Source organism: Ochotona princeps, chromosome 12, assembly GCF_030435755.1.
Source record: "Ochotona princeps isolate mOchPri1 chromosome 12, mOchPri1.hap1, whole genome shotgun sequence".
Classification (NCBI taxonomy): Eukaryota; Metazoa; Chordata; class Mammalia; order Lagomorpha; family Ochotonidae; genus Ochotona; species Ochotona princeps.
The window spans coordinates 17,380,189-17,407,908 of NC_080843.1; positions in this window are offsets into that span (position 1 = coordinate 17,380,189).

The following is a 27,720-nucleotide window of genomic DNA, read 5'->3' on the forward strand; positions in this document are numbered from 1 at the left end:
GCCAGTTTTTCAATGGTAACCATGTTCAATTCCCCTTCCTTTAACACAAGCATTAGTAAATTATGGTGCCTCTCCTTGAAATTTTAATAAAATAATGTAAATATATTGTTTAGGATATTATTTTTAAGTAATTAAATATTAAAAATAAAGATGAGACTATGTCTAAAGCATAGTGTTGTACATATATCATCACTAATATTAATTTTAAAAAGTACATGAAAGAGTAAGTAGAAGTCAAGATGAGATCATGCATGAGGGATGCTCTTGTGCATGGATTGTTAGTCTCCAGTGGAGGAAAGCCACCTGCACAAGCCTGCTTGTTCAGCAAGATGTGCTGCAAGGGTGTGGGTTACAATTATATTAGCCTGTGGGAAGGATAGTCACGTCAGGTGAAAAAAATGAGATTTGAGGAGGAAAAGTGGCTTAAATAAGAACAGTAAGTAAGAATATTACAATTGGACACCACCTGGAGTTACAACTATTTTGCTATAGATTCAGAAACCCTATAAGTACCTGTACTACTGCAAAATAAAAATTACCTTAATAAAATAAATTTATGTTTAAAAGAACACTGCAGTCTACTGTCAGTTTATATAATGCTATCATATTTAATTACAGAACATTTATTAATAAACTTCCTAGCAATTCATAGGAAAATTTGTGGAATTTTTTCAGAAATGTATTTTTTTCTGTATCTATGTCCCTGAGAAATGGTATCATCACACGGACACTAGGCTAAGTAGATAAATCAGTGATTTGGTTTGGTTTTGCTGTTCAAAGTGTAATTTGGCATAATTTTTCCTTTCTATTTATTAACTTTCAGTATCATGAAGTACATATGTTCCTTTTTATTTTGCCATTGCTACCTAGAAATCTATTTGTGAAGCAACTAAATTAAAAAAAAATAAACGCACCAATAAATCCCTAAAGTTCATTCAATCCAGTTGATTCTGGCATTTATAATAGAATAATCTTCTTTAATATATTCAGAAGATTCAATTCTTACTATTCTTTTTGATGTTGCATTATGTTCTAAGATCCTTGTCATAGTCTATATTCACCTTCCAATTCATATCACCTCTGGCCAAGAAGGTATAAAATCCAGGACCCTGGTTATCCCTTGTTGTTTTCTATAACATTGCTGCTTTGCTGTTACAGAACAGGAATGAGAACGTAAGATGTGTCATTTTGGTAAGCTAAACACCAAGCAATAAGATTATAGTGCTTGAGGAGATTTTTCTCTCGTACCTAGTTGCTGTCAAAATGAACTCTCACAGTGTGTCGCCTTAAGAAAATATTCTATCTTAGGAAATAGAGTCTAAATTTTATTCAGTGAAAGTGAGGTCTGCCATGGCCAGGGCGCCAGTCATGCTGATATTCAAAATATACAAATTTATGGAATATAATTTCCTCCACTTTCTAAGTAGTTTATGTGTCATTTGTTTATTTTCACTGCATTTTAAACAAAGAGAGCAGTCAGAAACACACGAAGAGCTATTGTGCATTCACTCGTTCTCTCCTGAAACACCAACAATCATAGCTGCACCCGTCTCAAGCTGGGAGCCTGCAAATGGACCTGGGTTTCTCACAGGGGTGGTCAAGATGTGCAATAGCAGGAAAAGGGACAGAAGGCTGGGGGTCTAGCAGCAGGCACTTTGGCACAGGCTTTTGGAGATTCCAGTAGTGGTTTAAAAGCTGCATCATTGCCCACCCCTTTTACCAAATTTTGAGTTGAGGAAAATGTCTAGGGGCAGCTGAATTGAACAAATTTCTGATCAAAGTCCTGTTCATGTGAAAAACTGATCTCATATTTAAAAGATCACAATGAGCCAGGTACAGTAACCTAGTGATCAAAGTCCTCGCCGTGCATGTGCTACGACCACATTTGGGCACCCGTTCTAATCCCCTCTACTCCACTTCACTTCGAGCTACCTGCTTGCAGCCTGGCAAGGCAGTGCAGGATGGCCCAAAGTCTTGAGATGCTGCATCGGTGTGGGACACCAAGAAGCAGCTCCTGGTTCCTGGCTTTGGATTGGCTCAGCTCTGGCTGTTGTGACAAGTTGGGGAGTAAACCAGCAGATAGAAGATCATTCTGTCTGTCTCTTTTCTCTCTCTCAATCTGTCTTTCCAATTAAAAGAAAATAAATAAATCTCTTTTTTAAATAATCAAGATGAGGAGCACAGAAATGTGTCCCAAGTCTGTGGATGCCAGTATGTGTGATTGTGACAATATATGCAACACTGACCTGATCAATCACATACACTTTTGTTCCCTACAAATAAATAAACTTCAGCAAAAATGTTATGAATCACATTGTTAATTCAAATAACAAAGTTATCTAATGATTATATGTGTCTCTATATAGACATAAACTGACAATTACTTCAAGATTTTTTAAATGTACCTATGGTATTTTTCAATTTAGCACAGAAGAGGTGTAATAAATATGAAAGAACTGTTGGAGAATACAGTGAACGTAAGTCTTATGTCTTACAAATACAAAACTGCAATGGCACAGATGCAGAAAAGAGGCAAATACTTAAACCCATCAAAATCTGGAAAAATCTCCCTGAAAAATTTGACGAAGTATGCAGTATTTTTACTATTAGGAACCAAAAGGGTGATTGGAGAAATAAGGACATTAATTTCTTTAAAATCAGCTGGTTTTTGAGTATTTGTTTCCTGGTGCTTATATTATTGCTATCATCATCATCATCATCACCATCATCATTTCCCTAATTTTGTTTTGTCTAGAATGATACTGTGATACCTGATTTCATTTTTAAAATTTAGTTTTTTTAAATTATTTTTCTGATATAGTGGTTTATTGAAAGGCAGAGTAACAGAGACAGATGGAAAAACAGGGTAAAGTCACGTATGGGCTGGGAGGAAAGGGGGAGTGGCCGAGGGCTTCCGTCCATGGCCTGATTTCCCAAATATTCACAAGTGTTAGGACTGAATTAGCTGGAAGCCAAAATTCTAGAGCCTCATGCTCATCTCCTGTATGGGTGACACAAGCCCAGATACTAACGTCACCATCCAGCGATTTCCCAAGCACATGAGCCAGAAGCCAGATCAAGCACTGAGCAACTGAACACACATACGGCACTACATGTGCAATGTGCATGTCACAACCCATTGCTTAACCAACTGCAACAGAGCCTCTGGCCCGTCAAATTATTTTTAATTGACAAATAAAAATTATTTAGAAGCATGGGGAATAATGTAAATGTTCTGAACTATGTGTTTATCTCTGCCTTGCAAACACAGTTTCTGAAATTCAACCATCAAGAAGTTCAAGCAAAACTGAATGAATTTATATCAGTTGTATATCAGGTTTTACATTAAGGAGTTGAGATGAACAGTATATAAATCATATGAAATCAAAACTTTAATCATTTGTAATTACCATTTCACTTCATGGATAAGAATAAAAGTTCTTAGCTGTTTCAGTGTTTCAAATTTCCACAAACTTAGTTCGTAGACATAACTCAAATCATTTTCTTACAAGTATGTAGGTCAGAAGTTCATGGTTGATTGTCACTGTGCTGAAATCCAAGCGTTGGCAGGGCCAGGTTCCCTCTGGAGGCTTTCCGAACAGTTTTGGCTTCCCGAGCCCATCCGTTTCCTTGGCGTCTCCCTTTGTGCCAAGCCAGCAACGCTGCATGTTTACGATCTTTGCTCTGCAGTTCCATGTCTTTCACTGACCCTTGTGAAGAACAATTTTTCTGCTTTTACAGATTTCTACAGGATACAACTAGATAACCCAGGATAATCTCTCCCTCTCAATGTCTGTGCCCATCTATCTTTCCAAAATTCTTTTTTCTATATGAAGTGGTAAATGAACATGTTCCAGAGATAAATTAGTGGTTAGCTTGAAGGAGGGAAGTACAAACAATCTGTATTATCTGTATGAAACTTAGAATTTACTATTCAGAAATGGTGATGTTTTAAAATGTGAGAAAAGCATACAATTATTATTTAAATTATTACAGTATCAGTATGCATTATGGACAATATTATGCCAAATATGTGATTTGATTAGTAAACATTATATACATACACATAACTCAATATATATGAATGTATAAATATAATGTTTACTAATCAAATCAGGGTAATCAACATTTGCTAATTCTGGCTTATTTTGGAACTTTGTAGCTGTTCAATTTGTTTATAAAATACCTAATTGATTATTGTGAACTCTAGTTTCTATATCATTTTCTGTAAGATTCAGAACTTGTCCAATAATTATTTGAAATGATACATTAATATCTTTTCCATCTACACCACTATTTGAATTCAAATATGTAACATGTATAATGAAAACACTGAAATATTTCATAACTCTCTAAACCCTTATCAAAGCTTTGATTCTAGTTAGAATATGGAATATGTCTAGAAATCACTATTGTCATATTAAAAATAATGTAGACCAAACTAGCAATACCAGTGTTTTGAAATTCATTAGGTAGAAACATACACACAAAGATTAAATTCAGTAATTTTTAAAAAAGAATAATCCAATCCCCAGAAATAAATATGTCTTTGCTAATTTCATACCTAGTCCCACATAGTTTAGTCATATGAACTCTTTAGGAGAGGGTTAGAAATTAAACAATCACCTTATGGGGTCAGGCATGGTGGCCTAATGGCTAAAGTCCTCGCCTTGAACGTGCTGGGATCCCATGTGGGTGCTGGTTCTAATCCCAGTAGCCACGCTCCCCATCCACCTCCCTGCTAGTAGCTTGGGAAAGCAGTCAAGGTCGGCCCAAAGCCTTGCGATCCTGCACCCATGTGGGAGACCTGGAGGAAGTTCCTGGCTCCTGGCTTCAGATTGGCGCAGCACTGGCTGTGGTGGTCACTTGTGGAGTGAGTCATCGGACAGAAGATCTTCCTCTCTGTCTTTCCTCCTCCCTGTACACCTGACTTTACAATAAAAATGAATAAATCTTTAAAAAAGAAATTAAATAGCCACCTTAATTGACTTACTGGATAAGATGAAGGATCAGAACTGCATACAATTGCTGTTACTAAGTTTACTGTGTTGGAAGATTTGAATTTAAGGATCAAAGTTGCATGCTATTTTGCCACTGGTAAAATTGAAAGGGGGTTGATTGTGGCCTGGCTGTGAAGTTTTCTCAAATTCACTCCCTCTGATTAGGTTGCCAAGCAAAGCAAAGCTGCTTATCAATAGATCATGTCCTGCTACCCATGAGTAGTCAGTTTTCAGTTCCCTTCCAACCTGTGAAATTTTTCAACGAAGCCAGTCACATCCTCCCTTGGCACTAGTAAACAGCCCCTCCTCATATTACAAGGCCGGTGCGTTTTCTCAAATTCTATCATTACTGGCTTTGAATGGCAGGGATAATATTATCCTTGAGTGACTTAAATGGCTAATAAACTTGTGTCCATTTTGTCTGTTGAGCAGTGAATGCTGTATTTCAATGATCCCATAACCTGGAGCAGGAACCCCAATGTTATTAATTACATGAAGAGGGCATTACAACATGAACCCACAGTGTGCACCTACACACATCTCATTGAGACACATCACTCTTAAAGGGATGAAAATCAGTTATTGGAAAAAAATCATTTTTTCCTGTATGAAACAGATGTTAGACACAATATACAAAAGTGCTAAATATACCCATGCATGATGTTTTCATAAGGAATGATTAAGAAAACTATGGAAACATTTGAGAAATGAAATTTTCAGAAGAGAAATGGAAAAAAATGTACAGCACAGAAATAAGACACAATAAGATCTTCCATCCTAAACCATATGTCTGGGGTGACCTTGTTCTAGAAAGATGTTCCTACTTCTTCTCCATCTATACCCTATCCATTTTTACTCTCTTTAAAGGGTGCATTATTAAAAAGTAAAGCTGGGAGTGTTCATTTTGCCTAGTGGATAGAACAGCTGCTCTGTTCATTCAGCCTGGTGTGTACCCAGGAGACAGCAGGTGGTTCATTTTCTGCCTCCCAGGTGGGAGATACAGTTTTGCCACAGGCTCCAGCTTGAGCATCACCTGGACCCAGCTATCGCAGTATTTAGGGAGTGAAACAGGGGGATGCACTTTTCTCTGTGTATTTCTAGCACCAAGACATTCTGTGTCATTCCAACAAACAAATATAAATAAGGCTTAAATGTATACATCTTCTGTTCGGAGCAATTGTTTTCAATCAACTCCCCAAATGGTCATAAAGGTCAGGGCTGAGTCAGGCTGATGCAGGAGCCAGGAGTTTCTTGTTGATCTCCCACATGAGTGCAAGGGCCCAAGCCCTTGGCCCATCTTCTGGTGTCTTACTAGGTACATTTACAGGAAGCTCGATTAGAGAAGTGGAGTTGCAAGGACTTGAACTGATGCCATATCGGATGCTAACATCATAGCCAATGCATTTTTTCTTTTATGCTACAGTACTGCAACAATATATTCTTTTTTTAAGAGTTATTTATTTTTGTTGCAAAGTCAGATACACAGAGAGGAGGAGAGACAGAGTTGAAGATCTTCCATCTGATGATTCACTCCCCATGTGGATGCAACAGCCAGTGCTGTGCCAAACTGAAGCCAGGAGCCAGGAACCTCCTCCAGGTCTCCCACATGGGTGCAGGGTCCCAAGGCTTTGGGCTGTCCTCGACTGCTTTCCCAGGCCACCAGCAGGGAGCTGGATGGGAAGTGGAGCTGCCGGGATTAGAGCCAGCACCCATATGGGATTCCGGAGTGTTCAAGACGAGGACTTTTAGCTGCTAAGCCACCGCGCTGTGCCCCAATAGAATGCATTCTTAAAGCTGTTTGCATTTATCAAGAAGTCACTGTTCTTGTAGTAAATGTGGGACAGTGTGTTAAGCCTTATCTTATACCATTTACATCCCATTATATGAGTGCTGGTTGAGCCCTGACTACCCTCTCCCAGCTTGGCTTCCTGATAATGCCCCTGGGAAAGCAGCAGATAACGATCCAGTGCAAAGGCCTCTACTACCAATTTTGGAGAACTAGAAGGATTTCCTGTATTCTGGCTTTCTTCTGCTCTGACTCTGAAGATTCCAGAAACTGGGTAGGAGATGGGGAGATGAAGCAACAAATCTCTCTCTCTCTCATTCCTTGTATCTTTCTCTCCCCACCATTTAAAAAATGGTTTTGAAACCATTTAAAACTAAGTCACTATTATTACGATTTTTAAAGATTTATTTATTTTATTGCAAAGTCAGATATACATAGAGGAGGAGAGACAAGAGAGCAAGATCTTCCATCCGATGATTCACTCCCCAAGTGACCGCAACGGCCGGTGCTGCACTGATCCGAAGCCAGGAGCCAGGAACTTCCTCCAGGTCTCCCACATGGGTTCAGAGTCCCAAGGCTTTGGGCTGTCCTTGATTGCTTTCCCAGGTCACAAGCAGGGAGCTGGATGGGAAGAGGAGCTGCCAGGATTAGAACCGGCGCCCAAATGGGATCCCAGGGCGCATTCAAGGAAAGGACCTTAACCATTACACTATAGTGCCGGGCCCAAGTCATTATTTTTGAACAAAAATTTGAAACACTGAAACTAAGAATTCATTGTTCTATGTTCTATCACAATTATTATTCTTCTGTTTCCTAGTTTTGTTCATTCAATCTCTATAAGCAACACTAAAACTTGTTCTATATAGTATCGAGTTTTCTATTGTATCTCAATAGTATCTACGTTAAAGATGAAATATTAGTCTTGTATTCAAATACCTTTCTTTTTTTTTCACCATAAATTTATACAGCAATGAAATGAGTTCTCTCACCTTAAGTGTTAAGAAATTATTAAGATTCACCTTAGCTCTCCTTTCAGGTGTCTGGCCCAATCTAAACTTGAATGTATACATACACCGTTTCCTTATATCACAATTCACATATTTGAACCTGGACTGCAAATTCTTCTATTGGTTTCCTAAAAACTTTCCAACAGGAAGTCTCTAACACAATGGCTCTCAAGATCTTTCCACATTCCCAATAAATAAAAAATTTAAAATCATTTCATCATGAGTCCACAGCTACAAAAGTCACAAATATGTTGGGAAATCAGACTTTAAATATATCCATTTACACTGTTCACATTCTAAATATAAATTATTTGCACATTACCATTGTCAAACATAATTGACCTTTAAAAGACCCAGAACTACCAACTTTCTGAGGATTCTCTTTGATAACTGAGTTTTAATGTTCTCTAGGGAAGTAATGCAGATAGGAATAAACGACAGTGTGACAGAAAATAGAAACATCCCTTTGTTTTATTTCATTGTGTTGTTAAATTCATGCCAGCGCAAGCACTAGTACCTGTGCTGAATTTAGCGCAAGTTAAAAGGGGGAGGAAATCTATTAATTCATGACACCTCATGTCTTTTGTACTCTTGCTTCCCATGTCATGACCTCTGTGAAAAACAACAATCTATCTGTCACAATGATAAGAATCTATGACCAAGGTATTTATCTCAAATTTTACCCATACTGTATCCTGACAATTGAATTAACACGGTAGCACATCAGATGAACAGAATGAGGGCCAGATATTTTAGACAACTGTCTTACTATCTTGAAATTAATAAGTGGTGCCAACATGCAGCGTGGCTCTAAAAGGAATGGGGAAGTTTTTTCTGCCAAAGACCATTGATATATATTTATAACATCATACGCAGGCCAGAAAAAAATATAAGCTTAAAATTGAGCCAGTATTACATTTCTTGAACTTTGAAATCTGCCTCTGGTTGCCCTGATAGGGCCAGACCAAGGTATTTCCTGACTTTAAATGACCCGTGTGTCAGATACGTTCCACACACATCCTGGTTTCTCATCACAGCCTTTCATTTTTTATTAAATGGTGTGTAAATGCTTGACTTTGACTTACCTCTGGAAAGATATGAAATACCATGACATTTTCCTACTTATGGAAGTGCTGTACCTAAAAAATGGATTATTTCATTTGACAAATACACATGAGTAGCTATTATTTACTAAGCACTGTTCTGAGTCTTGAGAATATCTTCATGAAAAATACAAATTAATGAATAAAAAACCTCTGTCCTTCATTAGACTATAGCTTAGAAGACACATAAGGAAACAAATAAAAATGTGTAATATACTATGCTATATGAGAATGGGTGGGAATTCCTAAGGAAAAGAAAATAATGGCCATAGGACCTGGATTACAGGAGAAATAAATTTGCATATGTATGCATAGGGGTGTGTGTGTGTGTGTGTGAGTGTGTGTGTGTGGTCAGTTTCTGTAGAAGGAATTGGGCCGGATATCATTGATATGGTGATATTCGAAAAAAATTCTGTTACTCCTCAATTTGATATTTTGACCCCTGACTGGCTTAAAATAGGGAGGAATAGATCATATTTTTATCAGCAACTACAACAGAACTTGCCACAGCTGGAAAATTCCTACAGGGAAGAAAGGAGAACAGAGTTATATTTCTTCGTATTCTTCCCACCTATTCTACTAGCATTCTTAGTGTGAAAAAAAAATAATATCTGAAATCAGCCAGAGAACTTCTCTGTAAGCCATCTAGGAGTAAAAAGGTTAGACATCACAGCTTGAGCCCAGTAACAAGTCAAAAGAATATGAGAGTTCCCATTTTGTGTGTTATAGTGCTTCTAGTACAGAGAACTAATAATTTGTAGAAATAACATCGGGAAGCAAGGAGTGAATGCTTTCTATACTACTCTCCAAAGCAAACACACCTCTCCTTATCCCCAGCTCAAGCTGAGTCACTGATAGTACGAGGTCCTGCACTGTATGTTTTTTTTCTTTTCTACATTTTTCAGTTAATGTCATAACTTTCTTTAAATGGGTATTATCACCAGAGTACAAAAAGAACATGTGCAATTATTTGCAACTTTTAAACATTTAAAAAATGTGCTACTGACAGTACACTCAGTGGCCAAGTCACAAAAATGCGTTCCAGTAAATTGTGTCCAGTAATTTTCTGGACACAACACATTTCATATTTTTATCTGGGTACAAATACCGACTTTTTAAATGACACATTAAATGATAACTTATATTTTAATTTTCATGCAAGAATATAAAGCTTAGTGGGATATTAATTTGTCAATAAAATAGAATCCACATAAATATTTCTTCCTTTTTAATATATAAATGTGATTACTTTGTATAAGCATAAACAATAAGGACCAGGTTAGATCTTAATCTGGGAATAAATGATTGGGGTAATTTGTTGAACAACGGATACATCTTTAACAAAAAAAAACATAGTATTAATTTTTTTCAGATTTGTTGCTGAGGTAGTGAATACCAGATTGTTTTACAGACATAGGAAAAAAATTAGTGTTTTGATTTAAGTGTAGGCAAGTATAATAATATACTATGATCCTATCATGCACACCATTCGCTTGTTACTTCTTATAGACTGGAAGTCAATGTTTATTAAGCACACCATAATCAGTAGCATCAAAAACAGCCTTCTATATTTCACTGAATTTAATACAGCAAATGTTTCCACACTGCACTTATTCTGGACCCTTGCAAAGGGAGAATCTATCCATCTTTCAGGCACACAGAGAATAGTTAATAGATCAGTATGGTTTCTCTTAGAGGAAAGCATCACAGTATGGATTCATAGTAAAACTTTTGAATAAATGGAAAATTAGATGCTCATAATATTTTTGTATTGATGTTCAATTATTATATAATATATATCATGCTCAACAAAATGCCGTATGACTTTAATAATTTAGTTGAAAGAAAGCTCTCTGCATTGTAGATGCATATAAAAATATATACTAACCTTTTTAAATATTAAGCAATGACTTAAAATGGAATTACACATATATGTATATAATGCATCACAATGAAAATTATAGTTATCCAATTAACAAATTATCACTTTTATTTATGGTTTCAGAATAATTTAGATGCAACTGGACTTACTCTACAAATAATATTTCTTAACCTTAAATATGTAAAGACATAATATAAATATGATATAGCCATAATTTTCTCAACCTCAAAGTAAATATTGTGTTGTGCTAATGAAACATAACATGTCTTATGATATAAAATATTTGTGTAAGATCACCTTGGATTCTTATTGATATACAACATACAATATAGCTATTTCTTACATCTCCTGAGATGACATAAAAGACAAGCATGTGGCTAGTGTATAAAAGCTCTAATTGTATTAATTTTCTGTATAGGTATTACCTTATATAATAAAATTCAATGTCAGTGGTGTCCTTGCTAGTTATATGAGAAATACAAGTACCATAATTAGCACTAGGTTTATTTTCTAGCATAGTAGGCAGAAATGTAGCCCCTCAAAGGAAGATAAAAATGGAAAAGCAAATTAAAATGGATATGAGCCAGGACATTGCTAGATCAATACCTGGCACTCATACATCTGCTTAGCTAAAGTTCTCTGGTATTCAGCAATCTTGTTAGTTGAGTCAAATGACCAATTGCAATGCATACACGTTTACTGAGAAGGCAAAGGATGAAATCAGGAAACATAGACTTTGAGTAATTCCACAAAATATTGATATTAACATATCTAGAAATAGCATTACTATAAATAAAATTACTGAATGCATTCCCAAATAAAACATTATTTTTCAGTTCAAAGAACCTTGTAAGACTGATTGCTTCTACATATTCAGTTGAGAAATTTTCTTTTCTAAAAATCAAGTCCATTCTTGCCTGATTGCGCTGTTGTCATTATTAGGATTGATCTGCCCTCAACATCAAATGTGGCGTTTCTTGGCTTTCAAACACTACATTGAGGAGACATGGTTGTGGTGAAATGTATTAATTCACTGCTTGCAATACTAATATTCCATATGAGTACTGGTTTGAATCTTGGCAGCTCTGCTTCCAAACCAGTCTCCTGATCATGGTGGAGTTCCTGGCTCTGACTTTGGCTTGGCTCTGGCTTTGGCTAGGTCAAGATCCATTGCAGTCACTTGGAGAGTGAACCACTGGATAGAAGATCTCTCTCTCTCTCTCTCTCTCTCTCTCTCTCTTTCTCCCTGTGTCTACATATCTTTCTCTCTCAATGAACCATCTTTACACAACATATCCAAGTAAAATCTTTTGTGCACATAAATCTCTCTATTGAGAAGGTTAAAGTGTAATATATGTGAAAATTAACCAGTTCCCTTCAATTTTAATAAACAAATAAAATTATTTAATAAAAAAGCTTTGAAATATCTATATACCATCAATGACTTAGTTCTACTTAATTCTACTATTTAACTGAAATACGTATCTTCTCATCAACAAAGAAACAGACTTTTCCCAATTGTATCCCTCGTGATCACCATTCCACTCTACTTCTAGGAAATCTATTATTTTAAAATTACACATGTAAGAGAGATAGTATACATTTTCATTATAGAGATCTTCCATATCTTTGGTTATAGTAATTCCAAGATACTTGAGATTCCTCTTTGCTATTTTAAAGGACTGTACAAACAATTTCTTTCTCAGCCATGGAGTTATTTGTGTATACTAGAGTCATTAATTTATGTTCATTAATTTTATATCCTACTACACTGCCAAATTCTCTTATGAGTTCCAATAGTCTCTTGATTTAATCTTTTGAGTCTTCTATATCTAGAACCATGACTTCTGCAAGCAAGGATGATTTCAATTCTTCATTTCCAATTTGAATTTTTAAAATTTATTTATCTTGGGCCTGCTATGGTGGCCTACTAGCTAAAGTCCTTGTGTTGAACGTGCCCGGGTCCCATATGGGAGCTGGTTCTAATCCCTGCTGCCCCACTTCCCATCCAGTTCCCTGCTTGTTTCCTGGGAAAATAGTTAAGGACGGCCTAAAGCCTTGGGATCCTGTACCCGCGTGGAAGACCTGGAGGAGGTTCCTGTAGTCACTTGGGGAATGAGTCAGTGGACAGAAGATCTTCCTCTCTTTCTTACTCTCTGTATATCTAACTTTGCAAAGAAAATAAATAAATCTTTAAAAAAATATTAATCTTACCTAATAGCTCTGCCAAAAATTTCAATATTCTAATGAATATTTGTCTTTGAAATATATATCATCAAATATATGGAGTTCCTTTATAATGAAAATTTTAAAACATTAAAAAAAGAAATAGAAGACATTAAAAGAATTAGAGGTGCACCATGTTCCTGGACTGGCGGGATCAACATCATCAAAATGTCATTATTACCAAAAGTAATACATAGATATATTTTTTTTCCAATGTGATCCCAATCAAAATCCCAGCAACAAAATAGAAAAGATGATGCAGGAATTTATCTGGAAACACAAGAGACAATGAATAGCCAAAGCTATCCTGAAGAATAAAAAGCAAGCTGGAGGAATCACAATTTCAGACTTCAAGACATACTACAGAGCAGTGGTCATCAAAAACAATCACAATAAGATCAATGAGACAGAATAAAAACACCAAAAGGGAGTCCACACATGTACAGCCAGCTAATCCTTGACAAGAGAACTGAAAACAATCCAGGGAAAAACCTAATCTCCTCAACAAATGCTGTTAGGACAACTGGATAGCAGCCTGCAAATGTAAGAAACAAGACCCACACCTCTCACCTTATACAAAAACCAGGTCAAAATTAAATGGATTAGTCTAGATTATCCTAAAATCTGCCAAGATCAGCAAGATTATACTTCAACACAACAAATGGCTAAATACTAAAATGAAATAGACACGAGACAGCTGAATGGTACCCTATAGCCATTTTAAGGTATATAGCAGCCGGTCCAGTCCTGTATATAAACTAAAATTGAGATGTCAATGAGCTAATCATAGGTTGTGGTTAGGACTTGCTTTTTTTTTTTTTTTTAACACACTGGTTACTCAAAACCATGTCAATTCCATAATGTTGCAAATTGCTGTTGATGTTATATTGGGACTCTTAATCGACTGGGATGATATTCTACCAGCTCTAACTTCGGACCAGAAATGGTCTCCCCAAGAAACTGTTCAACCCATCTGGACAATAAGTAGCTGGACTCTACACTTGGTATATGTTTGCAAGGAAAGAATCTTGATTGAATTTGAACTATAATACTGCATCAAGGTGGAGGAATCCACCGGGGGGGGGAGGGGCGTGGGGAGGGGTGGGGGGATTCCCAGAGCCTATGAAACTGTCACATTATGCAAAATAATTAATTTTTAAAAAGTAATACTCCAAATTGGGAGAGTCATATGAAAACTAAAATATATAAAAATACTAAGATAATTAATGCCTGGGATGATGGTTCATTGGCTAAATCCTCACTTCGTATGCTCAGGATCCCATATGGATGCTGATTTATGTCCTAGCTGTTCCATTTCCCATCCTGCTCCCTGCTTCTGGCATGGGAAAGCCGTAGAGGATGACCCAAAGGCTTGGGACCAAAAGCTCCTGGCTCCTGGCTTTGGATAGGTTCAGCTCTGGCTATTGCAGCCACTTGGGGAGTGAACCCACGTTTGAAAGATATTTCTGTATTTCCTTCTCTCTGTAAATCTACCTTTCAGATAAAAATAAATAAATCTTATTTTTAAAAAGTTAAGATAAAAAAAGATTAAATAGATTAAGGATCTAAATCTGCACCCAAAAACTGTGTCACACTATTGGAGAAAAACAGGGAACACTTTACAAAATATAGGAATTGGGAAAGACTTAGTCACCAAAAGTAGAGGCAGTGTAAGTCAAAATATACCTATGGGAATACATTAAATTAAGCTGCTGTACAGCAAAGGAGATGATCAACAAAGTAAAGAATCAACCAAAGAATGGGAGAAAATCTTTGTACACTACACAACTAACAAAGGACTAATACTCAGGACTTACAAGGAGCCTCATAAACTCAAAGACTGCAAAACAAACAACCCCGTGTAGAAGTGGCTGAAGGGAATGAAAAGACATTTTTCGAAAGGACAGATTCACATAACTAACAGACACCTGAAAAGACGTTCAGGCTCCCTAGCTATCAGGGTAATACAAATGAAAATCATTTTGAGGTTCTACATGACTCCAGTGAGACTGGCCTTCATTCAGAACTCTACTAACAACACCTGCTGGTGTGGATGTGGGGAGAAAAGCACCCTCCTTCACCATTGGTAGGAGTGTAAGCTAGTAGAACCACTATGAAAGTCAGTATGCAGAGTGCAAAGAAAACTAAAAATTGATGAGCCATATGGCCCAGCTTCCCACTTCTTGGAATATATCCAAAATAAATGAAATCTGCATATGAGGAAAGGTTCTGTGACCTTATATTTACAACAGCACAATCTATAATAGCAAAGACATGGAAACAATCCAGATGCCCAACAAAGCAGGAGTGGATAAGGAAATGATGATACAACTACTCCAAGGAATACTACTAAGCCAATTGAAAGGAATGAAATTCTACCATTTGCAACCATATGGTCCCAAATAGAAACCATTATGCTCAGTGAAATAAGTCAATCCAAAAAGGATAAATATCATATGTTCTCTCTGATATAAAGCAGCCTTCACGCAAAATACAAGATCAATAGCCCTTTCAATACTGTTTTTACTATATCCTATGGGTTTTAATATTTTTGCTTTCTATCTATTGATTCAAGATTTTTTGTTGTTTTTCTTATTAATTTCCTCTGTGACTCATAAGTCATACATTAGCATCGTTTGCTTCAAGAAGGTTTTTGATTTTCTTTTTTGTTCCTTCATTGTCACATTGTTCATTCACTAGCATATTATTTAACTTCATATCATCATTAATTACTATTTTCTTCCTGTTGTTGATTTTATTTTATGACTTTTCATTTAAGGGAGTGTGTAGTATCTGTGTGATGGAGACTATCATATCCAGAAGTGAACATACAATACAATATGCATCTCTACTTTCAAATCAAAGATGGACTCCCGATGAAACTTCTAAATATATCTGGACAGGAGGGTACTTGACTCACTGCCATTGTAAATACTTAGTATATCAGGATATACTTCAATAGCAGAACAATGGACTTAGGACTGTTAAAGTACTATATTACTATAATGATATAGGGGAAATCAGTATGTGGGTGGGGGTGTTGGGGGAAATCCCACAACCTATGAAAATGCATCATAAAAGTAATAAAAATAAATAAATTTAACAAAAAAGAGAAATAGTACAAATTCTGTCTTTCTGTGTCTAGCTTACTTTGCTTTACACAATGCCCTCCAGGTTATTTCATTATTACAATATTTTCAATATTGCAAATGACAGACGTTCCCTTATTTTTAAGGATTTAATATCATTCCACTGACTCCATGTACCACATTTATCTATTGATGAACACTTGAGTTTTGTTTCCTGTCTTGATAATTTGAATAATTCTGCAATGGACTTCTATGTCTTCAACATCATTGATTTCAACACCTTTGAAAACAAAGTTGGTAGATCATATAATTCTCTTTTTAATATTTAAAGAGATTTCAGTGTTACTCTCCACAGTGACTTTAACAATTTACATTTGCACCAACAGTGAAAAAATGTTTCCTTCTATCTGCATCCTTGCAAATACTTGATATCTGTTGCCATTTTAATAATAGACACCCATTAAAATTTTAACCAAATATAATATCCCTTTTGTCTTATTGCTAGTTATGAAGGGGTACTTAGACCTAACATAATTGAAAAGCAAAGAGGAAGGATAGCTATAATTTAATCGGGAAATGGTGATATCATTGAATTGTTGGATTTAAGCCTTCTCTCCATTTAAACTTTTCAGTTACTTGAATAAATAACTTTCCTGCATAGTTCATCAACTTAGAGTTGTTGAATAACTCTTTTAGGAAAATATTTTTAGAGGCAAATGTCTGGTGCAGTTAAATTCACTACTTACGGCACCTGTATTCCATTGCAGATTGTCCAAGTTTGACAGTTGGCTCCACTTTCAATTCCAGCTTACCAACAAATGCACAGCATGCAGAGAACAGGATGGCTCACATACTTAGATTTCTGCTGCCCCCTCCACCCACTGGGAATGTTAATTCTGGTCTCTAGGCTTCATTTTGACCAATGAATGAAAAGTGAGCCTGCAGGGGAAAACCTGTGTTTATCAATTTTCCATGTCTACATCTCATCTAACATTTTTTCCCTCTAAATCTCTTTCTGACTTTCAAATATTAAAAAATGTACATAAAATGATTTGGGGAAGGATTTGTTGAAGATAGAGGCGTGTTTGTGGCTTAAAACTTTTCAGAATCATTTGTTCATCTGTACCAGAGGTCTATTGTGTATCTCATTTAAGCCTGTGAAACCTAGACCACCTATATTCATCTAAGGGGTTTCCAAAATGATCAGATACAGTTACTGTCTTTGTAATCAGTTGACTTCAGGAGACTTATTTCTACAACTCTTACCCAATTAGAAATAATTAGTTGCTCTGATTTTTTGTAAATAGATTCATTTACATATCATGTTTTATTGTTTCAGGTCTGTTTGTAACTAACATAATGCAAGAACTTGAATTATTTTAGCCTGGTTTACAGCCTACCTCTTCTGACGTACACAAATTGCATAACTGTAAAATTGACACTGACTTTTCATTAATTATTTTTTGTCTAAGATTGAGACAGATTGAGACAGTGAGAACTCATTGTCTACATCACCCTCCAAATGCCTGCAATGACCCCATACTTAGCTGAAGTTCAACATCAAAGCTTCAATGCGTATGTCTCCCACTTGAGTCGTATAACATAGACAGACACAAAAGGGTACAGCAATGAGGAACAAGACTGACTCATGGACGGGCTTCCTAAGTTCGAACCCTTCCTCCATCATTTACTGGCTGCTCCCTTTTCAAGTAGGTATCAATAATAACTACCTCATATGTCATTTCAAAGTTATGACTGTAATAAGCAAAAATGTGCAATTGTAATTACTCTAAAAGACTGTTTAAAAACGTCTCTGTACTTTCATTAACATATCCAATAAATACTTTTTCTGCTTCAGTGTAAATTTGATTGCTTTGAATTATATGAATTTGGCTTGGTGCAGTAGCCTAGGGGCTAACATCCTTGTCTTGCACACATCAGGATCCCATATGGGTGCCTGTTTGTGTCCTAGCTGCTCCACTTCTCTTCCAATTCCCTGATTGTGACCTGAGAAAGCAGTCAAGGACTGCACAAAGCCTTGGGACCCTGCATCTGCATCAGAGAGCCGGAAAAAGCTCCTAGCTCTTAGCTTCGGATAGGCTGGGCTCCGGCCATTGTGGCCACTTGAGGAATGAACCAGCATATGGAAGATTTTTTCTCTGTACTTCCTTATCTCTGTATGTCTGCCTTTCCAATAAAAATAAATAAATCTTTAATAAAAAGACAAACAAATAATATTAATTGTTTGCTGAGCTGTTTGTTGAAAAAAAATAAAGTTTAACACTGTAGCCACCAACTGTCTTCAAAATCAATGAATTCTGGTAAGATAAACTTGAGAATAACGGGGCCCTGTTTATTAAGTATAATTACTATAAATAGTTCAGGTGAAAATTAGTGAAAAATCTGAAAACTTGTAGTCGCTTGGGCTTTCCAAGCATTGCTGAAGTATAATAGGAACTCAAGAGTGTGTAATGACAATATAATGGAAATCAACATATATGATAGAAGAAAAACTGTGTTTAAACAGCAAACATTGAAAATATTTAAAGATGTTAGAATAAATATTGATTACCTTCTCAGAAATAAAAATTCAAAAATATGAATAAATTAATATGAAGATATAGAATCTATCAATTTTGAGCCAACATTTTTATTATACATATTTGAGGCAAGCATATCTAGAAATAGTTTCATATTCTCAAAAATAATGTAAGAAATTTTCCTCAACACGTTACTACTTAAATGTACATAGATACGATTCTTAAGAATATTTATTCATTTATTTGAAACTCCAAGTTACGGAGAATGGAGAGAGAGAGACAGAGATATGTGATCCATGGTCTCAGAGGATCCAACAACCTCAGAGTAACAATGAAAATATGGGAACAAAGCCATTGGCACCAAATGAAGCATCTCTGGCCTGTGAGTGAAATCCATTGGATGAAACAGAAAGAAAGGTTGCAACAGGGCATAGGCAAGCTGTCTACCCCCAATCTGTAATTTGGAGGTAGGTAGAAGTGATATAAAATTAGGAACACTTTTTTTTTCATTGTAAGTTGTTCTGAGGTCTTAGGAGCTTCATTACTAATAGGTAATAGCATTTAGTAGAAAATGTTCAGAAATTCAAATGTTGCTTTAACCACAATTTGGAATTAAGAATGATTGATTAAAAAGCACACTGAACAGTGTTTTAAAAAGTGCGTATAACTTCATAGAAGCAGAAGAAATCTGTTATTTTTTCAGTTCATAAAACTTCATTGAACTGAGAATGCATACCTCATGTAATAATACATTTTACAGTGCTGCACAATAATGTCCACAGGTAAAAATTATGTTTGAGTCAACATGCTTTAAATTAATGCATCTGAACATAAAAATGTACTTTGAAGAACCTTTGGCATGCTTAAACCAACTCACTGATAAGCATGTATGTGTGTGTGTGTGTGTGTGTGTGTGTGTGTGTGTAGACCCTCACCTATAGGCACATATAATGTATAATAGCACACAGAGGCAGAAGGGGATATTTTTACATTACTTGTATTGACATATACAAACAGTAGGATTCAATATATGTGCAAAATATCCATTGATCAAATCAGTGGAGTTAGTATTTCTAGCTACTCAGTTTTTGTCTCTAGGTGTTAGAAACCTCTTCAAGCTATTTTGGAAGCTAATTCGTTATTTCAGATTACAGTTACCCTCTCGTGCTCTTGAACGTGACATCCTTTATCCTTCACTGCTATTACGCATGTCATATTGATAAAACACACCATGTTTGTTTCAACTTGCATTGATTTTCAAATTAACACTGATTTTGAACAGAGCTAACTTCTGAAGCCTTAACTTAATTTATATTGATTTTTTGACTTTGTAATGTACAGCAACCTGTATCTTTCCTATTGTAGAATAAAACATAAATTTCTAAAATATGATAATGCAGCTTACAATTTAATTATAATTTTTTTATTTCCCAAATTAATTATTTTCATTTCTGGGGAATTATATCGTGGCAAATTTCACAATATTTATAATTATTTGTATTTGATTGTGGGTATTTTACTTCTTTGGGAAGAAACTCTGACAGCTCAGCACTCAAAAGGAACCAGAGGCTAAACAACCCTGTGGAACTATAGACTCGCAGTGTATTCAAAGAATATATTTTAGAAATGCTCTGAGAATCCAATTCACAATTAATAATAAAAAAATATATCAGTAAAAATGCACCCTATGACCCTCCATGCAATTAGAAAGCAAGCCTCCATTACATTATATAAAATTTCCATTGTGTGGTTGCTCACATCTGAAACTAGCAAACTATCTGAGACCAAATATATGTTGCTACTAAAAAGAACTGTGTAATTATTTTTAAGTTCTAATTATTCAATATTTTACTAAATATCTTCTGTATGTGTGATAATTGACTAGGAATAGAACTGGATTAGGTGATGTTTATACATTCATAGTTTGCAATTTAGTGGTAGATAAACATGAAAGCAATAGTTTACCTTAATAAGTGAAACAAAAATGCAAAATTAAAACACAACAAGGGTATATAAATGTATAGAGTCTTATTAAATAAATATCATATAAATAAGTTATTGGATTAGAACATAACTTTAGAACAACATTCCATCAGCCCCATCATCTTCTCTCTCTCATTTCCAGTTGAAATGGCTACAATGAGTTATGTGGATTTCCCACAGCAGAAAAATCAGAACCATCACCACAGTGTCAAGGCACTTCTGTACATATGTGTCACTGTATTTAAAGGTGAAGAAACACTTGAAAAAGACCAAAAACTGATACTGGGGCAATGTGTCAAGGGTTGTTTTCATAAATCAGCTAAGCAATGGTAGCAGACAGGATATGGGAATTGGTAGTAAGGACTGAGTGAAGCTGCTGGAAATAGATTGTATGTGTGTGTGTGTGTGCGTGTGCCTACGCATGTGTATGCTTATGTTAACAAAAGTCAAAAGAAGTACCCAATTGGGGAAAGTGACAAAAACAGAATTGCAAAATGTAATTAATACCTATATGCTTTGCCCAAGTGAATGCTTAACAGTCCTCTTGATTGAGATGGAGACAGAAGATAATTTTGGGAAGGAATGGTCATGAGTTTGCCTTGGAAAATTTATAGTTTGAAATTTTTTGCTTGTGGTATTTTAAGACTTCAAGGAGAGCTATGACTCTGGAATATCATATTTCACTGTTGAAAAGTTAAAACTCCTTGAAAATAAATAATGTAAAAACAGGTCGAAATCTATGTAGTAACAAAAAGTTGATGTAAGCTGATGTGAAACAGCATAGGTTTTGGACATTATTGTATATTTTCTAATTAAGCACACTTAGTCTAAGAATTCCCAGATTTAAGGTTGGTTCATGTTCCAATCACGGTGTTCTATGGTGCCCTGTATACAGACCTTTCCAGTGTTGGTTTAGTTTTTAAAACACCTACATACTGTCTCTGAGTATTTGGGTGTTTGTCCTGTATCTTCTTCTGACTTCAGCTTCTTGCTGATATACAACCAGCAGGATTGTAGTAGTTGTATCCCAGCCACCCACAGGGAAGATGCGGAGGTTGTCACAGGCATACCAGAAATGAATAAGTATAATAAATGTTGAAAATCTGAAAGTGATTCAGTATTTATGTGCACAGAGTTGCAGTGGACACAGCTCTGTTTGCAGTTCCAGAACACAGATGTGAAAACAAGGCAAAAAGTCATTTTTGTTTTTTTGTTGCAAAGACGAAACACTGAATGTGAAGAAAGCCAGACTAAGTATTATAGAACCGCATGGCTAATATCTCACTGGAAAGTAAAGAAGCCTACATAGGAAATTGAGACACAGGTAAAATTTATGGCATAATCACTGAGCACACTGTCTAGAAGGACTATGTTATGTAACACAATCCCTGGGTTCTGCAACCTGGCTTCTTGAACGCACATGCCTCGGAAGGTCCAGACAGGTGGGAGTTCCAGCGTTCCTGCCCTCCTCGTGGGGAAGCAGATTTGGGTTCCTGGCTTTGGCATGGCCTGACCTCTTCTATTGAGAGCATTTGGAGAGTAAGTCGGGAAATGGAGAATCTGAACATCTCTGTCCTTTGTTCTTCAGGTTTTCTATTTATTAGAATGTTAGAAGGACAGAGAGAGACAGATGGAGAAGACACAGAGGAGAGAGCTGATTGCTTACAGTCCTGTTAGGTAGTACCAGACAGGTTTTTTACACTATTTTAAGTAATTTGCTTGAATTCAGTTCAAATATCTGATAAGCCTGTGGCAATAGATTGGAAAAACAAGGTTTTTTTTTTCCTACTACTGTCTATTCTCATCAAAATATTAAAGAAAATACAGTTAGCCAGCTTATATCAGAAGTCAGAAATACTACTCAGAAATTTGGAAAACCATCTCTACTAGAGCATAATGAGCAAACCAAATAGAAATAAAATTCAAAACAAAATGAAACAAAACTCTGATAACAACCTACTAAAATGCAACTTTGTGGTAAACAAAAGACTATGAGTTAGGCTAGTCTATGTTGGAATTCTCAAATAAGCATTACAATAGATTAATAGATTGAACACAGGAGATCCTCTGCTGCTTTTCTAAGCTATTATCAGGGAGCTGCATTGGAAATAGAGCAGCAACAACTCAAAATGGCACCCCTATGGGATCCCAGCACCACATACAGTAGCTCTACCCACTATAGCACAGAGATATTCCCTCCAAGAATTCTTAGTGCATACGATGACACAAAGCACTAAGTTGATATGTCAGATCCTTCCACCTTACAACAGAGTGGGCTCTAGTTGTGGTTACTCTGCTTCTCATCCAGCTTCCTGTATCTGGGAAGCAGTAGATGATGATCCAGGTACTGGGGTCCTCTGTACCCAAGTGGAAGCCATAGAAGGACTAATGAGCTCCTGGTTTCAGCCTGGCTCAATTCTAACCATTGCCAATTGGAAGATAAACCAGCAGAGGGAATATGGGTCCCTCTCTTGACTCACTTTCTCTCTTACTCTTTCTCTTTGTCCTTCCCCTGTGTTCCACTCTGTTTTTGAACAAATGGACAGATAATTTTAGAACTGTGTATTTTGATGAAAAAGTTTGAAAAATCTTCACATAGTTTTCCCACAATATGCATTTTCCACAAACTTCTTAAGGACTTTTTTCCATGCTTCGAACATGATATGCTAGACGGGTTCTCCATTTACATTGGCATCTTGCTGGTATTGAGTTCACTCTATCAGCTGATACAGGTCATCTTTCCTAAAATCTTGACCACTGAGTGCAGAGGCTGTCTAAGTCATATGGTCCTATGGAATAGCATGGACTTGAGGAACTCAACAACCACTTCAACTCTGTTGATGGCCATAATTTTTCCTAATACCCATTTCACTGAGTTCCAGCAGTCTGAGTTCATCACCATTGCACACCAGGGCAAAAGACTGCTTGTTTCTGAGAAAATAATTCCACAGTTTCTTCCCCAAACATAGTTTCTTTTCTAATTTATTAAAGTTCCAGGAGCTATTCTTGTTTGATCCTGGCACAGTATAACTCTGTGTGTGCGTGTGTGTGTATAGTTGTATGTTTCCATTTCTCCCCTCTCTGTAGCTCTGACTTTAACAATGAATCAGTTAATCCTTACTGAAAAAAGAACAGATTGATGCTTTCTATCCTCCATTCCTTTCATTTTTCCTTCATCCTGCTTTCCTATTTTTCTTATAATTCTTGTCGCTACATAGTTTCAGCTTATTTATAAGAAGCTATTTTTAAAAATTGTTTTCCTTTTGAGATTTGAAAAAGAATAAGTGGAATAATGGATTATCACAAAAATAAGTTGATTTAAGCCATGACATTAACTATTTTACTTTTAAAAATCATTTTTAATATTTTCATTGTACATTTTTGTAGGTGTAGGGATTCTCTCTTTACCATCCCTTCTTCTCTCATCATTTCCTCCTCATATTATTATGGTCTCTTAGTAACTATTCAAGTACATCATGGAATTGTAGGTATAGATAAAGACAGAAAATCTGGTTTATGTTGGGAGTCCTTCTTTACTTGGGATTAAAGATGCCTTCTGTGACTTAACTTCCTTCACTTCATTTGTGAACTTGAAAACAAGTAAACATAATTGAAGTGGAACAAAGGATCTTTTTTTTCAAAAATAATCACCTATCACTAAGTTTTTAATTTTAAGATGTAAACAGTTCATCATGGAAGCACAGTATGTTGTATATGAAGTTAGAATTGAAGCAGGACATTTTGGAATCATTATTTGTTCTACAACTTATCATAAATAGTTATAAAGTATTGTCATCAATTACACAATTCATAAGCACATGCTTCGCCAAGTCAGCAGTGGGAGAAAATGGTCACAACATCAAACCATCTCTTTCAAGGTGAAACAAATACCAACGGTGATGCCCCGTTGTGTGCTTACTTCACCCAGATGTGCGAACCACAGAGGATCTGTTAGCTACCAAGTGTGAGAACAACTCTCTGCACTTTTGAGGCCAGACACAGTAATACCCCAAAGTCACATAAACATCCCATCTCAAGCCTTAGTACAGCCACAGAATTCCCAGAGTCAACAGAGGTCAAGTCTCCCACAAATGGAAAGGGAGATCCACTCTCAGCCCCATAACCTTTTCCCATCTATCAAAAGAGCTGTGGTATTTCAGCGCCAGCTGCCTGAGAAACGTTTCTCAATTCTGCAGCGTGGCTAGTCAAGCCCGATGCTTTAACAGAGTGAGGAAGATACCAAGCCCCAGTTCATGCATTTATCCCCCACCAAAGGGCTCTCAACAAACTTGAATTATGTTATTAAGGCAGTGTGTCCTCCCTGCTGACTGCTGAGTATCTTATTCAAGGGAGATGGCATCCCCTCCAGCCTCCAGCTAAGAGTTCCTTGCAGTATCCTACACAAACCCTCCCCAGTACTCAAAATGTCTGTTCTTTTGTGAAATTTTTATTGCAAATATTCCCTAAGAATGCAACTCCTATACTTTTGTTCTGGTATCTTCTTCAGTTACCTTCCTCAGTCATCCCAGATAGCCTTCTTTTCCCTTAAACATTTGTTACTGTAACCTAATCTTGAGGGAAAAGAAAGAGTAGAAATTCTATTACATACCTATCATTTTCTCTAAATTCTTAAGGTTCCCAAAAGCCATGTCTCAAAAAATTATCAGAGCCAAGAGTAGCCTAAAGAGTCTCGACTATTAAGTGTAAGATAGGAATATAGTCAAGATCTTGCCACAATAAAATGATATCAGATGCAAAGTAAGAAAATCTTAAAATATATTGAATTTGTTAATAATTCATCAGCATTTGTTCACTGATTATAACTAATAGGTCATATCACAATGACCCAGGGTTAAAATGACTATGAAATAGTTTGAAAAATCTTTGAAGATTTTATAAGGACCAGGATTTGGGGGACATCTGCATTTCATATGAGAGTCCTTGGGTTTGAGTCTTGACTATCTTTTCAAGTCCGGTATCCTGGTTATCTGTGTATGCTGCACATCCATGGAGAGTAGTTCAGTCTGACCCAGCCCCAACTTTGCAGGGCTTTTGGGAATGAGCTAGCACATGAACAATCTAGCTCTGTCTCAATGCCGCTCGAGATAGTAAAACTATCATTAAACACACACATCTATGACATATGATATTAAACATATAATTAGAGTTCATTAAAAATACAGCTGGCCTCCACTGAATACATTCCCTTTGTCAAGCTCTTTAAATTTCAATTCTGTAGAGCATGGACAATAAAACATGACAAGTATATGTGAAAGTCCAAAGTGGTTTCCCGATTTTATAGGAGGAGATCCATACAAGTTGAATCACTTCACAAATTCCATCATTGAAACATGGTGAGGTTTTGTGCTGCTCTTACGCCATTTACTTGCACAAAAGAGAAAGGGAGAAAAGACTGACTAACATACAATATTGGCATTAGGGAAAAGAGAGACATAATTAAATCTAATTCTAGATCTTCACAGAACTCCACTGGGGAGGGGGGATTAAACTTCCAATCAGGAAGTTCTCTTTTTATCCAAATTAGTAAACCAAAGAAACAAACAAACCCATTCAAACGTGTACCCTCATACACTGATTGCTGAAACTGAGGGGCCCTTCTTTGCTAGCGATCCAGACATTCCAATATTTGTAAAAACAATGAGTGCCAGCTGTCAAAATTTGACCGTGAACTGCCACCCTTAGACAGTGCAATCAACTGAAACAAGGCTCTCCATGGTGTACAAAAGCCTAAGCGCAGTGACTGAGGACTGACATGCCGGAAGGGATTTGAGAGTTTTAGCCTTGAATAAATAGACTGTCACCCACGCTTTTCATTAACTTATCTCACTCTCAAGCTCAGCTATCCCCGGTAACTCTGGGTTACAGGAAACACCGGGAGCAGCCAATGTAAGTGCAGTTCTTCCAACTACCTTCTCCTGGAGGTCCTGTTGACCTGAATCCATCCAGAGGTCAAATAAGAGTTAAGAACTTACAGATCTTACAAGCAGTCTCAATGAATTCTCTTTCTTGCAACAGTATTTCAAACTAGCTTAACTGTTCTTCAGAGCCCCTATTCTTTAAGAATGCTAAAATTCACAATTTATATCTAAACTTTGGTCTTAGATACCTATAATCGAAAGTTACCTTATGCCTATACTATCTTATATATATATATTAATGCACACACAAATAATGTAAAATCCATATATTTTTCTTCTTTTTCTTTTTTCTTAAAGATTTATTTTATTTTTATTGGAAAGGCAGATATACAGAGAGGAGGAGAGACAGAGAGGAAGATCTTCTGTCCAATGATTCAGTCTCCAAGTGGCAGCAACAAATGGAGCTGCACCAATCTGAAGCCAAGAGCCCAGAACCTCTTCCCAGTTGCCCACACTGGTACATGGTCCAAAGGCTTTGGGCCACCTCGACTGCCTTCCCAGGCCACAAGCAGGGAACTGGATGGGAAGCAGGGCTGCCAGTATTAGAACCAGTGCCCATATGGGATCCTAATGTGTGCAAGGCAAGGGCTTTAGCCTCTAGGCCACAACAACATGCCCATAAAATCCATATTTTTTCTAAATCTGTTATCTTAGTTCTTGCTTCCTTGAGTTGTCAGTAACCAAATAAAATTTTCTATTGTATTTCCATGCGTGTAATAAGTATTATACTGTGTCAATGCCATTTCTAATTCCTTTACTTGGTCTTCAGGTGAAAAATCTTTAAACAGATTCAAAACTTTCTGAAAAATATTCTGTGCCTACCTTTATGAATAGTAATGCCACCCTCCCCATCTATAAATGACTGTTTCTCTCTTATTTGCAAAATTGTTTGGGGGTCTTGAGTTGGAGGAATATCAGTTGTGTTGGGCATGCAATCCAAACGTGGGTTTAAATAGGTGTTCAAATGTGGCTACAAAGTTCACAGGTTGCTGCCTTTGATCACAAAAGAAGGAAAAAAAAGCAGCCCACAGTCTCTACTTTTTCAAACTGGTTTTCTCTTTCTTCCTCTCTGTGTGTCTCTCTGTTTCTTCCTAACTCTGCCTTTTAGATAAATAAATATATATTTTTTAGTTGTATAATTTCATTGAGGTTCAAAATCATTATT